The 14380-nt window shown below is 46.1% G+C and overlaps 1 protein-coding gene across 4 annotated transcripts in view; it reads right to left on the bottom strand.

Annotated features, from left to right (window-relative positions):
- The window catches only part of PKIG (cAMP-dependent protein kinase inhibitor gamma), a 100852-nt gene that overhangs the window by 33322 nt on the left and 53150 nt on the right, over window positions 1-14380 (bottom strand). Inside the window, exons 1-2 of one of the 4 annotated variants that reach the window (XM_060123549.1) lie at window positions 7355-7492; window positions 3434-3608 (exon numbers count right to left, since the gene is read on the bottom strand). The exons of 2 other annotated variants lie outside the window; for them this stretch is intronic. The gene's annotated coding sequence lies outside the window, so the exon portion shown is untranslated. Of the gene's footprint in view, window positions 1-3433; window positions 3609-7354; window positions 7493-14380 lie in introns of those variants that run through there. One more of the 4 variants, XM_060123550.1, reaches the window with a different exon arrangement.

The raw sequence follows: 14380 nt of genomic DNA on the forward strand, positions 1-14380 counted from the left end.
ATTTCTTTAGTGCCTTGAAGATCCATTATTCAGTTCGGAAAAGCCAAGTTGAAGACCAGCAATTTCTTGGAAGATTAAAGACTTCTTTTCAAGTTAGGAAATGCTGGCCTCCTCCGGTCAGAGCGGATGTGTCTTCATCTGTGATTCGGAATGGCTCAGCACGGCAGCTGACTGCAACTTCCAAAGAAACCACTCTTTGAAGGGGCAGTTTTCAAAGTTTTCATGAGGCATTTCTGAAAGATTTCCAGGAGGTAGTGAGCTCAGCCTTGGGTCGTGATTAATGACTTGTTTTCAAGAACCTTAGATTTTCCACGTCTGTCTCCACTTAGGAATCACTTCTGGCCCCTCGTGAAAGCACTCAGCAGAGTGAACTGGGTGAGCTCAGCCGCTTGTCACACTCAGAAAGTAACACCTGCCACCACCTTTTTCCTTCAGCGGCTGGGCCAGGGACCTTGGGTCCCAAGAGAACAGCGCCCACTTCAGCTTATGGCCTCATCACTTAAGTGGGTGACAGGAAACACTGCTGAGGTTTGGATTAAAGAGCCAGCATGGCAGCTCCAGGGCCCAGTAGGGGATGGGGGGGGGTCGAAACTGAGGAGTTCAGAGATAACTTCAGGCTCCTCACGCAAATGCCATCCTGCGACTGAGGGGGCAGGTGCCTGTGACGTCAGCTGACTTTCTCTTTCTGGAAACCATAACGCAGCTAATCCTGAGCATGTATTTTTGGACCAACCAAGTGCAGTACGAGCTTTATCCTGCCTTGTCCTCAGGGCGCCTGTCTGAGGTAGGTATAATTGTGACCTCCCACTTTTCAGAAGAGGAGCACGCTGTGTGAGGGGGGTCATCTGTCTGAGATGGCTCAACTTCTCCTCGAACCCTAGACTGTCTAGAGTGACAGGGACTGGGGACACCAACCAGCCCGGGGGCCACAAATGCAAGTGCCCACAGGGGCCAAAGACCAGGCAGGAAACTAGAGAGCGCGACAGACTGGATAAGCATTCGAATTTAAACATAAATAAAAACCCAAACCAGGTACCTTCCTTCCAGAATATCACCTCCTCACCACCACCTTAGGAAGAGGGACGACTTTTTTAATCAGCCAAAGTTTTGAGATTCTGGGGCTCCAGATCCTGGGTGAGGCCGGGACAGAGGCCCGGGCCCTCCTGCTGCCCACGCCCAGGGGCGCTGCCCTGGCAGCAACAGCCCACTTTCAAAGGGCTTAGCTGCTGGAGAAGTTATGCTTCAGCTCTCAGATATGCTGAGGGGCTGCACGAACCCTCCAGTTAACCGCGATCTTAATCCAAACATATCGTTTTAAATACTGCATCTTCCTGAGGGCTAGGGTCTCTGATGGCCTTAAAGAGAAAAAAAATCCCTTAAGTTGCCAAGATCTGGACACTTGGAAACTCAGAGGCCAAGATTTGACAACTTCTTTTGCTCTTCTTTGTACTTTGGCTCTGGTACCCTTTCCCTGCAGCAGTGCAGGCTGTGTCTCGGTGAGATGGAGGAGGGAGGGAGGCAAAAAAGGAGATTTCCCCTCCTTTTCTGCCTCTCTTTTGCCAAGTTAGGGAGGACAGTGGGCTTTAAGTTAAAATGGATGTGTCTTCTCTGTACCTATGCGCCAAGTTCTCTACCAGGCAAGGAGGTACAGTGACAGAGGAGACGGTGCATGTGGTCTAGTGGAAGCAGTGAACTGATGTCACGCCAATAACCACGTAAGCACAGCGCAGGTATGACACTCCCTGGTGGTCTAGTGGTTAGGATTCGGTGCTCTCACAGCTCAGGTGAACACTAGGAAGGAGTTCCCAATAATATGGGAACGTATAGTGGAGATTTACCCTGTGGGTGGAGTTAGGGAATGATGATACTGACCACCTGGTGTTACGTGAAAGGATGAGCGTAACACGGGGCCTGGCCCTTAGCAGGTGCTCAGCACAGTTCATTCTTTTTTCTCCTCCCTCCCCGGTGTGCGTGCACACCACACTGAGATTTTCTCCTTCAGAAACACAAAACCTGACAACACTTTCAACTCAGAAGTAACTTAATATTGCCTGTTTTATGACGTCTTTTTAATTCTCCTAGAGGCACCAGTATTCACCCATTCCAGGATCCTGAAAACTAAGGGCATTTTGCTCCTCAAGCCCTAAGGGGTCTCCTCAAAGGGGAAGGAGATTTCAGTGGTTCACTTCAAACTGAACTTGGGAACAGAGCTGACCCTTGAACAACACAGGGGTGAGGGGCACCAATCCACCATGCAGTCGAAAATCCGAGTATAACCTTTACGGTCGGCCACCTAGATCATGGGTCCGCATCCATGGGTTTATCCATGGATTTAACCGACTGCAGATCATGTAGTTCCGTAGCATGTATTTATTGGAAAACATCCACAGAACAGTAGACCCTCGCAGGTTAAAGCCATGTTGCTCAAGGGTCAACTGTAAAGCGCTCATCTAGTTTCACCCCTCATTTAGGTACAAATGAGGAAACTGAGGCCCGGAGAGTGAAACACTTGCCCAGGCTTCCACGGTTTCCTTGGGTGGCCCTTCTATTATGTGGTGGCTCTTGTTTTTTTAAAGCTGAAGGCTGTCTTCTTTAACTGTGATTTTTTTCAACTATTTTTACCTGCTAGGAGGCTAGATGGAGCACACACAGCACCTGCAAGCCTTGTATCTCAAGCCACCTGAGAACCCTCAGCCCGGCACCCACTGGTACCGCCCCCTCCCTTCCTCTCTGCACAGAGTGGCTCCCTCGGTTTCAAATCCTGAACACAGAAGCCAACAAATAAAACGCCCAAAGACTTACACGTTCTGTTTATTTTCTAGGAATAAACAACACATTTTTTAAAGGAAGCAATAAAAAGATCACAAAGCCAAAGTTGAAGATCTCGATCTTGGAGTTTCCTATGCAGCCACTGAGGCATCAGGGCACAAGTGCTGAGGTAACTTCATGAAATCTAATTGTATCTGTATCTTAAATTTAAAATGCCGATGTTACATTGAAGAGGGGAAGATTATAGGGAATTTTCATTTGCAGAGATATTTCTCTCTACAATGTTTAAGATTTTTTGGTACCACCTTGGTAATCAGAAAAACAAATTAATAAAGATTTTCCAAACACCAATTTCTAAGGGAGGACTTATTTCCTCGCTTATATTTGGGGCAAGGAGCTGCTTTCGAAGTTCCAAGTACTCTGTCAAAGTTCTTTGGGTAACAAAGTGAAACAGCATTTGACTGGAGCCCATCTGCGAGCCTTGAGGCTCAGACTCTAGCCCTAGGCAGTTTCAGACAAAGCCATTAATTTCAAAGCAATAAATCATAATATAAAAAAATAGACACTCTGTGACCAACAGGCTAGAAAGCAAGCTCTCCAGAGAGCCCTACCTCCAAGTCTGCTTCTCCCTGGGGGTGGCGACAGAGAAGGAAGTTCTACTTACAAGAGCAGAGAGTTCCTTCAAAGTCCAGTGGTCCTCAGTCAGAAGGGAAGGTCAAATTTAAGAAGCCAGCATTCAGAACGCCTCCCTTCCGAGGGTAAGCAAGATTAGCAGAGCGGGCCAGGGGTGCAGGCAGGATCTCTCGTGCCCTCTCTCTCTCTCCCTCTCTCCGCGTCTCCTAAATGAAATGCACTTCAAGGTTTTAGTGGGTGTTTCCCACGTCTCGGGCCAAGTAAGTCCCCATTTGTTGTAACCCAATGCTCAGCCTGATGATGTCAACCACTCAGCTCCCTTGCTCAGTTTCCACCTCTCCGTCCACAGGAGAGATCCATTTCCTTTGGACAATGAGCTGCGGGGGCTGTAACTGCATCCCGGGCCGGCACATTTGCCTAACATCCTTCCTTCCATTTTCAACACTGCAGCCATAGTGACAAAAGGCTTCCTATCCACTCCCTGGGCCAGGGCTCCCGGCATAAATCCCTTTGCCTCTTAGTCACAGCTGACCGTGGGCTTACCTAGTTTGCCGTGCTGTGGTCTAATTCACTTCTTTGGTGTATGAGCCACTAGTTAGGGTGGGGAGCTGCACCCCAACTCCGTCCCTCCCCCCATCTCCTTCTTCCTTCTCAATTTTCCAAGTTGTCGAATTTCTCCCTAAAGTTTCCTAGGTGCATGCTGGACAGAGTGCATGAGTCTGTCCTTCACTGGGGGAGATGCCACGTGCCCACTCCAAAGGCTCAGAGAGCACTAGTCTGTTGCCTGGGGAACTGGGTTCCGGTCCTGGTCACACTCTTAACTGAATGATTGACCTCAAGCAAGTCATCTCTCTCTCTGGACCTCAGCTTCCCCATCAATGAAATGAGGGCTTTGGTGTCTTCCACTTCTAAAATTCAGTGACGGAGAAGCTTATCAACAAATGCAACATAAGGAAGCTTACGATAAGCTGGCCACTTCTAAAATTCAGTGACAGACGAGCTTGTCAACAAATGCAACACAAGGAAGTTTACTACAAGCTGGCTGACCACACGCTTGAGGGAGGGAGGAACCCTGGAGGGGTCCAAGGCCTCTGCTCAAGATGCCTGGCTCCGCTCAGCCTCCTTCAACCCCCTTTCTGGTAGAGCTGAACTGTTTCTCTGGGAGAAAAACCCCAAGAATTCACTGAACAAGTCCTGGGGACATGGAAAGAGGCAGCATAAACTACTAGATAAGACAAAGCAGCAAGAGAATTTAACTGTCCTAAGGGACTAACATGGAGCAGCAGTGGTTACTAGAGATAATAATTAATCTCTTGCATTTGTAGAGTACTCGATAGGAAAGACAAAGCCTCTCTGCTTTGGTGTATAGTGGGAAGCAATGTGATACGTATAGTGATTATGAGCATCACTTTGGGAGCCAGGGATGTAGATCTGAATCCTATGTGACTTAACTCCTCTGAACTTTTTCTTTCTTTTTTAATGCGACACTAGAGCCTCCATTTTAGGACAGTGAGAATGAAATAACACATATAAGGGAACTGAAAGTATTTGGCACGTGAGTGATGATAGATGGCGGCTCTTACTGTTGTACCTAATCTCCTTTGATTCTCATTTGAGGAGAATCAGGTCCCCAGGGAACTGCATTATTAATCTCCTTTTCCTGAATAGGAAAACGAAACAGAGAGAAGATAAGTGACATGCCCGAGGTCACACAGCTCAAGACGAAAAGGCCAGACTTGGAAACTGAGTCTTTTAACTCCTGCTGAGGCCAACGTGCCCACAACTGCCAGTGCTACTTTCCAAGATGGTTAATCCACCGAGCCTGGCCTTTAGTTCTACACGGGATCATCTCCACTTTGAAAAACGGGCTAAACTTCTTAAAACCAGTGGGGAAGGAGAGTTTTCCTGGGTTCAACCAGGCCTGAGATGGGGAAAGGTAGTCAATCTGTTAGCTAATAGGAAACACTTCTGGCTACTAGGTAAGAGGGGTGCTTACCTGCTTTTCTACCAAAATACTGTGTGGCCTGAAACAAGTCTGGGTTTCAACCGCCCCTCCCCCCAATGGTGCAGATCTGATTTGCTTTAAAGCTACTTGGGACTACAGCTCTATTGGGAAAGAAGCTATTTATAGGTGGGAGGAAGGTTGTGGTAGTTTGTAATTTAACAAGAATTTTAATTAGTTCTCAGAAAACTTGGATGTTAATCAGAAAAGGTCCAAGCAAATAGGCTATATATTAGGAGGGAGTGTGCCATGCTGAAGGCTTTCCCACAAGTTGGTCTGAGACTGTAGTGGAATAAAAAGAACACCAGTCTGGTCACCCATGGAGAGCAGCAGTCAGCAGCCTGAAGAGACCTGTCCCTGGACCTTCTACCTGTGTGGGACCTTGGGCAAGTTAACTTCTTTGGGCCTTGGTTTCCCAATGTAAAATGAGAGTAACAACCGCATTCACTCTTCAAGGTTCTTGCGTGGCTTAAGTGCCTGGCACAGACTACAAGTTCAAAAATACTCGTAAAATCAGCTGGCACATCCTAGAGAAAAGACATTATTTTCTAATTCTGACTCATTGTCACCACCCTCTGCCCGGAGGATGACGTGACAATGAATAAGGTCAAGAATGTCGGGAAGCCAGAGAAGGGCCCCGTGTTTCTCTAGAACGTCAGGATGAGTAGGGAACAAAGCCTCGGAGCGCTGTCAGGCGTGTTCTTGTGTGCTCGCAGTGACACTCAGCGTTGGGGGCCTGGAGGTGGGGCATTGCTTGGCTGGGCCTTTATTCCAGAAGTGTGAGTGGGCGTGAGGAAATGAAGCCCGTGTCCTGACAGGTCAGCCTACTGACATCACCCTCAGTGCTCTGAAGCACGTTTTGTTACTTGAACAAAAATACTAGTAAGGAGCCCATTCATAAAAACAAAGATAGCGTTTTCCTAGACAACATGTATTTTGTAACACTTGCCCTGCAGACTGAAGAACTGTCCATCTGTGACAGAAGCCACGAAGAGAGAACTGTGACAACACCAGCACACTCACTTTCTCCACTACTGACCACGGCAGATGATACACTCTATGGACTGGGGCCACGCTCTGTGCTGTAAACCCCACTGGATGGCATCCTTACCCGCAGCAGCTACAGGAAGTGTTACTCACGGTCTCATCCTACAGTTGTGAAAACCGATGCATGCAGAGGCTGACTGGCCTTCGCAGAGGGTCCCTGGAGTAAGTGACGGAGTCTGTGCTCCAAGCCAGGCTGCCTGGGGCCAGGCCTGTACCCTTAAGTCCCTTACTCTACTGCCTTTTAAATGTTTCCCTGCAGGAAACTTGGCAGATCTTCACAGCCAGCAAGATTGGCTCCATTTGAGGATAAAGGAAACTCTGGCAGCTTCAGCGTGCAGGGCTGGTCTGAAGGGCTCACACAGCCCCTTTGCCCCAAAGCTGCCTTTAACTCCCACCCCCTCATTCCCAGTCCGGAGGGGCTCTCTCCCTTTGAATTTCCTTAGTACTTTATCTGTTTCCCTTAAGAAACTTACCTTTTCTCCTTTGAGACATATTTATTTCTGGACGGATCTTATTCTGCTGCTAGAATTTGAGCTTCTTAAGCAAAAGCTCCGTCCTAATTTATGAGCATTCTGTACATATTATGAGACATTTATTAAAATAAGGAAATCCAAAAGTAACAAAAACTTGTACTGAATGTTTATCACATGCCAGATAATGTTCTAACTGCTCTATATAAATTACCTCATTTAATCTCGACAAGGATCCTATGAGGTAGGTATATTTAATTTTTCCACTTGACACAAGAGGAAATTCCAGACACAGATCACCTGAGTAACTTGTTCAGCTGGTAACTGATGGCTATCTGTTGAAAGGAGTATGTGCATGAATAAATTCTGGCCACCACTACCCACCCTCTAGTCCAAACAACTGCTGTAAAATACAATTAACTTTTCACCCTACCGAAGTCCAGTTTCAGGGCTTCCCTGGTGGCGCAGTGGTTGGGAGTCCGCCTGCCGATGCAGGGGACGCGGGTTCGTGCCCTGGTCCGGGAGGGTCCCGCGTGCTGCGGAGCGGCTGGGCCCGTGGGCCATGGCCGCTGAGCCTGCGCGTCAGGAGCCTGTGCTCCGCAGCGGGAGGGGCCACAACAGTGAGAGGCCCGCGTGCCGCAAAAAAAAAAAAAAAAAAAAGTCCAGTTTCAGCTGTCATGCCATTTCAAATGCACTTAATCCTTATGCCACACAGCTGGAAGGTCCCCATTTTTTCCAGACGAAACTAATTGAGAAACATATGGACTGAGACTTAATAAATCAAAGTAGATTTTGTTTTCTTTCCAATTAGAATCATACTTGCTTATTGTAAAAAAAATAGGAAAATAGAAAAGAGCAGAAAAAAAGGGAGGAAGGTCATCCATCATTCTACCATCAGAAACAGCCTGTTAACCTCCTGGGGTATGGACCCAGAAAGAACCGCACCTACACTCAAAACAATGTTTGAATTCAGAAACTTAAATCATTTGGGGGTGGGGGAGGAGTCAACCCCACAAAAGACGACAACTGTTTGATACCTTTTTTTGGTTCTGGAGCACATCTGGCTGCCTCGTGTACAGGGTTTGATGTTCTGAGGCTCCACCTCCCGGTCCCCCCACCCCACCCCGGCTGCTGCTGATGCTGTGTGCCGGCTGCAGAGCTGGCAGGGGAAGGGAAGCCTGGTCCCTGTGAGAATGCACCTTGAAAATGGGGAGGTTTGCAGGGTACCACACTGCCCCTCCCCTGCCTTTTTCAGCCTTCTTAATACCTGCTTCCCACCAGCAAGAGATAGGTTTCAGATTGGGGCAGTTATGGGAGAGATGGATCTCCACGCTTGAGTTAATTTTAAACAATCTTAAACTTGTTGATTTTTACAGCTGAAAAGAGCATGCTCATTGAGTCTCCTCATTTTTGAGATGGGGAATGCCAGGCCCCAGAAGGCAGGGGATTTCCTGCGGCTGCACAGCCTGGTGCTCCAACAGTAGGAAACCCTTCTATTGGTTTGAGGCTCTCTCTGACCCTGCACTTGAAACATACATCTGATTGGCCCCACCCTCTTGTTTTGGTTAACTCCTCCTCAGCCATCAGATCCCAGATGAAACGGCACTTCCTTCCGGAGGCCTTCCCTCTGAGCCAAGTGAACTCTCCTAGGTGTATGGGTCCCACGGCACCCTCCATCTCTCCTCTCATAACCCTTAACATACGTTATTGTAAGCTCCACAAGGTCGACAACATGTCTCCCTCGTTCACTGATACAGAATAGGAAATTCAACAAATATTTTCTAAACACACACACATACCCCAGATAGTCCAGGCTTGGGTTAAAGCAACTGTTTTATGCTTTAAAAAAAAGTATCATGTCTTCTAAACTTCAAATCGGGATTTCCCTCTTGTTGAGTAGGATCATTAGAGAACAAAAGATTTCATTCCAAATAATTTCTAAAAGACAGAAACAGTTCATAGAAGCATGATGACAGATAGAAGATGAAGCCTAGAGCATAGGGGCAGGAAAGCACCACTGGAAATGTGGAAGCCCAGGGAGGCTCTGGGCCTGGGGACGGCAAGCATCAAGAGGATTTGGAAGAGGGCTGAGAATTAGGGGACCCACTGAAGGTCCTGTGCCAGTCAGCTGCCCACAACACACTCGCAGCACACAGAGGGTCAGGAAGTTCTGCAGAACCCCAGGCAAACCCCTGGCCTCGCTCCTAAAAGGAGGCTATTATTATTGATTACAAATGGCAAAAAGAAAAAACTATCATAGGGCATCTGAGGAAAACCAACAGTATGACAGAGACTGAAATAAAGAGAAAATAGACTCCATCATGGGAAAAAAGATTCGGGCAAATGAAAAGCTTTACAGAAAAATTCTTACATCTTCAGAGAGATTCTGAAGATACTGTGTCCATGAAGCATGAAATAAGCTGACAAAACTGGGCTCTTAGAAGTTAACAATATGAATACTGAAATTAACAATTCAGGAGAAGGGCTGGAAAATATGAAAAGGAAATCTTTCAAAATATAGGGAAAAAATATTCACAGGATACAAAAGTATCTTGATCTAGAACAACATTCCAGGAAGTTCAATGTCAGATTAATAGGAATTCCATAAAAAGAACAGAATAGAAAGTAAAGGAAAGTACAACAGGAAGTTATCTAAGAAATCAAGAGGAAAATTTCCCAGAGCTGAAGGAAGACTGCATCTTCGAACTGCAAAGCTTAAAATGCACAGAGACCTTCTGCTATTTGAGAACACAGCCGAAGGAGACACAGCCAGAAGACAGCCTTAAAAAAAAAAAAAAAAAAAAAATGCACAGAGAGTATAAGAAAAGACCACACCCAGACATAGTGTCCTGACCTTTCAGAATTCATAAGGAAAAAATGCTACAAGTTTCTAGAGAGACAGATTATTTCAAGAGAAAAGAATCTATATAGTGTAATGGATGGCTTCTTTTGTCAACCTGATCTCCTGTTACCAACGTGTATTGTCTCCTTCTCCCTAAAGTGTACTTAATCTTTGCTTTCTTTGAACAATGTCTTTGGTTGCAAGTCATAAGCCTGAGGCAAATAAAATTCCAGTAATTTCCAAGAAAAAAAAAAAAAGAATCAGACGGGTATCAGACCTCTTGCCAGCAATGCTGGGTGCCTGAAGAAAAGGAGCAATACTTTCCAAGGGAAAAGTTCTAAAAGAAAATGATTTGGGACCTAGAATTTATACTCGGAAAGGCAATATAAAGACATTTCAGAACTGCAAGGACTTAAAACAATTTATCACTCATGTACTGTTTTCTCAGTAAACTTCTGGAGGAGAAGTTTACCTAAACAAGGGTTTAAACTAAAAAGTAAGATTTAAAAAAAAATTATTTTTGTAATTAACTTATTTTTATTATTAATTTATTTATTTTTGGCTGCATTGGATCTTTGGTGCTGCGTGTGGGCTTTCTCTAGCTGCAGCGAGCGGGGGCTACTCTTCATTGCAGTGCGCGGGCTTCTCATTGCAGTGGCTTCTCTTGCTGTGGAGCACGGGCTCTAGGTGCATGGGCTTCAGTAGTTGTGGCGCATGGGCTTAGTTGCTCCGCGGCACGTGGGATCTTCCTGGACCAGGGCTCGAACCCATGTCCCCTGCGTTGGCAGGTGGATTCTTAACCACTGTGCCACCAGGGAAGTCCCAAAAAGTAAGATTTTGAAAAGCAAGGATCTAATAACAGAAGTGAAAGGCACAGGGGGAGGAGGGGGAGAGGGAGGAGGGGGAGGGGAAGGAGGGGGAGGGAAGGGGGAGGAGGGAAGGGGGAGGGGAGGGGAGGGGAGGGGGAGAAGAAGAAGGTAGCTTTGGGACCTGGCTGACTCGCGAGCCTAGGGGGCGTCAGTCTGATTCAAGCAGGAGGGTGGAAGCTCCAGGAAAATAGGACGGGACTCTGACAAGCCTGCCAAGAACTGTACTGAAAGTCTACGGGAAAGATTCAGCACGACGGAACAAGGAAAACTAAGCATGTTAAAGCAGAAGCTATTGTTAAGTCCAGGAAAACCGTCAGACAGAAAGGAAAAATAATTAGAACGTTACTGGCTCAGCGGTAAATAATATTTACAGTGCCGTAACACTGAAAAACAGTGAATACGAATTTAACCAAAAAACTGTGGTGCTGGGAGAAAAGGGTAAGGGAGAAAAGAGTGAGCGGGGCTGTGGTGTTTATAACAAGGCTAAGGCCTCGTGTGCCATCCTAGGAGGTCAACAGGTAGTGTCTAAAACTGATGAATAAAGAAAGAGTGGTACGGTTCTGTGTGGTCCTTGTTTGGATCGCATTTGAAAAATAAATATTTTGAGTTAATTGGAGACCTTTGCTAGTAATAAGGGATTATTAATTATTTTACTGTGTAATAATGGGAGTGTAGTTATGTTTTAAAAAAAAGGAGTTATTCTCTTAGAGATACATGCTGAAGTAATTACTGATGAAATGTTGTCTAGAATTTATCCCCAAATTATCTATAAGCAGGGCGAAAATGGCCACAAGCACAGATGAAACAAGTTTGGTCACAATTCTTGAAGCTGGGTAATGGGTGGTACATGACGATCTGTTATACTATTCTCTCTAGTACTGTATGTTTGAAATTTTCCATAATAAAAATTTTATAAAGACAGCTGCATAAGCATATTACTTAGATATATGGAGAGAGAAACACTAGAACAAAAAACTAACAGGATCAGGCTTCCCTGGTGGCGCAGTGGTTGAGAGTCCGCCTGCCAATGCAGGGGACACGGGTTCGTGCCCCAGTCCGGGAAGATCCCACATGCTGCGGAGTGCCTGGGCCCGTGAGCCATGGCTGCTGAGCCTGCGCGTCCAGAGCCTGTGCTCCGCAACGGGAGAGGCCACAGCCGTGACAGGCCCGCATACCACCAAAAAAAAAAAACCTAACAGGATCAAAAGTGTATGTTCTTGGAGTAGGACAGGAGGGAAGGGAAAAAAGGGGTAGAGGCAGGGGACAGCTGTTTTCTAGCATCAGTTTATAATGATATTTGACCTTAAAAGAACAAAGCAAACCTATGTGCATGTGCCGTTGTGACAAAAACAAGTTTAATTTTTAAAAAATAATAGGGGTAATATTACTTAGAGAAATGGAGATAACCACCAGAAGAGCTAAAAGCAGAAAAATTAAATGGTTGCCTCAGGTAAGGGGGTAAGCAGCAGATTGATGCCTTTATGGACTCGTAGATTTTTTTTTTTTTAATGATTTCATGATTACTTTGATTTTTAAAAATGTTATCTGTTTTTATCAGTTATTGCCATGAGCGTTTAGCAGGGCCTTTTGGTCATCCTGACATCTACAAAATGAAGCTGTTTCTCCAGGTGAAGAATCCTAAACCGCCCAGAGTGAATATCTCCACAGGAAATGTAACAATAACTATTATTGCCATTTATCTATTATCTACCATCTGCCAAAGCTTTACATACGTTATTTCTAATCTTCACAACACTCCTGCAAGGCAGGTATTGACATTTCCATTTTACAGATAAAAAGACTAAGGCTGAGAGGCACTGGCTCATCGGCTTGAGGCCACAGAGTACAGAAGGCCAGGCTTGGGAGACCCTTTCCACCTTCCTACCTCTCCTTTACAGTCTACTGTTCGGTACAGAAAGTACTGTTACATCCATTTCCTCTTCAACTCTACGAAACAGGATTATCCTCACTTGACAGATGAAGAAACTAAAGGTAAGAAAAGTGGGGTAACTTGCTCAAGAATCCAGGTTTCATGATCCTAATCCTTTACTTGCTACCATCCCTATCCGCTGTCCTCTCAATAGCTAAATGTCAAGATCTTCATAGCCTCCACATGGGCACTTGACATGATGAATGCAGCTGAAGCAGGAATTTTCAGAGAAAGAGACTTATTTTTTCCAAGGGAAATATAGTAATAAACTGTGGAATGTCCTCAGTTGCTGTAATGTCAGCATTTTGCTCAAGTCCTCAACGGGGCATTTGAAATATCAGTGGCCGGCCTGCCTGGCATACGGCAGGGCAGCTGCTAGCATGGCTGTTCCGATCACCGTGCTGCTCTTCTTGGCTCCAAAAGAAAGGAATGAGTCGTGTGTGCTTCTGCCCTGAAAAGAGAATGTCTGCGGCTTCCCTGGTGGCTCAGTGGTTGAGAGTCCACCTGCTGATGCAGGGGACACGGGTTCGTGCCCCGGTCCAGGAGGATGCCGCATGCCGCGGAGTGGCTGGGCCCGTGAGCCATGGCCGCTGGGCCTGCGCGTCCAGAGCCTGTGCTCTGCGGCGGGAGAGGCCACAACAGTGAGAGGCCCGTGTACCGCAAAAAAAAAAAAAAAAAGAGAATGTCTGTGTCTCCTAAATCGACTTCAGTCAATGGCCAGGTGGCCCCATGGCTTTTTAGAGCTGCCAGGGATCTTAAGTCTGGGCTCCTCTAGAGCAGAGGCAGGTCTGTAAAGCTGTTGGATGGGCTGGGTCGGGGTGGGAGCCAAAGGTGGGGAACTGAAGGGCCTGAGGATGTGGCCCACAGTCATCTCAAGCCCTGGGGACCGGGGTCGCTGACAGCAGCCTAAGAGTAGGGTGCAAGCATGTGCTGTGAGAGGCTGCTCCCGGGGCTGCTCGGGCATCTGAACGATGGCCAAGCTTCCAAGGGGGAAGAAGCTGTTTACTTGAGTTCAAACTATTTATAGCACCAGCAATCTGCACATATTTGGATGACAAATTTCTGGGCTTCAAGTGAGTGGTGCTTTGCTCCTGGACAATTTCACCAAACACATTCCCTCCCCACGCCACCCCCAGACCCCCCTCACTAACACATGTTGCCCTCAGGATGTTTTATTTAAGTTGCTGAGTTTAAAAAGATTATAAAAAGAAATTACATTTTAAGAACTAGTGACTTTTAATCCATTTGTCTATGAGTTTAAGCTACACAATATTATTTTCTTTAAGGCTTGAATCAGGCATTAAATTCTAATACATGTGTATGCTATAAACAATTACAACTGAAATAAAAACAGTACCTGAATGAGGTCTGTAATTTAACATGTGCTGTATCACTTACTGTTGCTGCACTAAGCTTAAGACCTACAAAGAGAATGTTTCTTGTAACCCAGGTCACGTAGCATGATAAAAGGCTTCACAGAACAGACCCACGAACAATATGTAATCATATAGGCATTCCAAACAAACAAAAGAGTTCTTATTACCCACCGATTCTGGGGCAGAAGCAGTTGTAGGGTCCAGAGCTCAAGGCCCCCTCCCCTGACCACATGCCATAGAGGAGAGGGTTTGACTATAACAGAAAGATGTGCAGAGCCCTCTGCACAGTTTTAACTCACAGAAGGTATTATACCCTTGCCAACAAATTCATCTGGAAAAACCAGCTTATCTCTAAAAGCTGCCTTGTTTTTATAGCAAAAGCAATGCTTGATCAGCCATCTCCTCTGAGCCAGGCACTGCCTAATTCCGAAGGGGAAAAGCG

This window comes from Lagenorhynchus albirostris, chromosome 15, assembly GCF_949774975.1.
Source record: "Lagenorhynchus albirostris chromosome 15, mLagAlb1.1, whole genome shotgun sequence".
Classification (NCBI taxonomy): Eukaryota; Metazoa; Chordata; class Mammalia; order Artiodactyla; family Delphinidae; genus Lagenorhynchus; species Lagenorhynchus albirostris.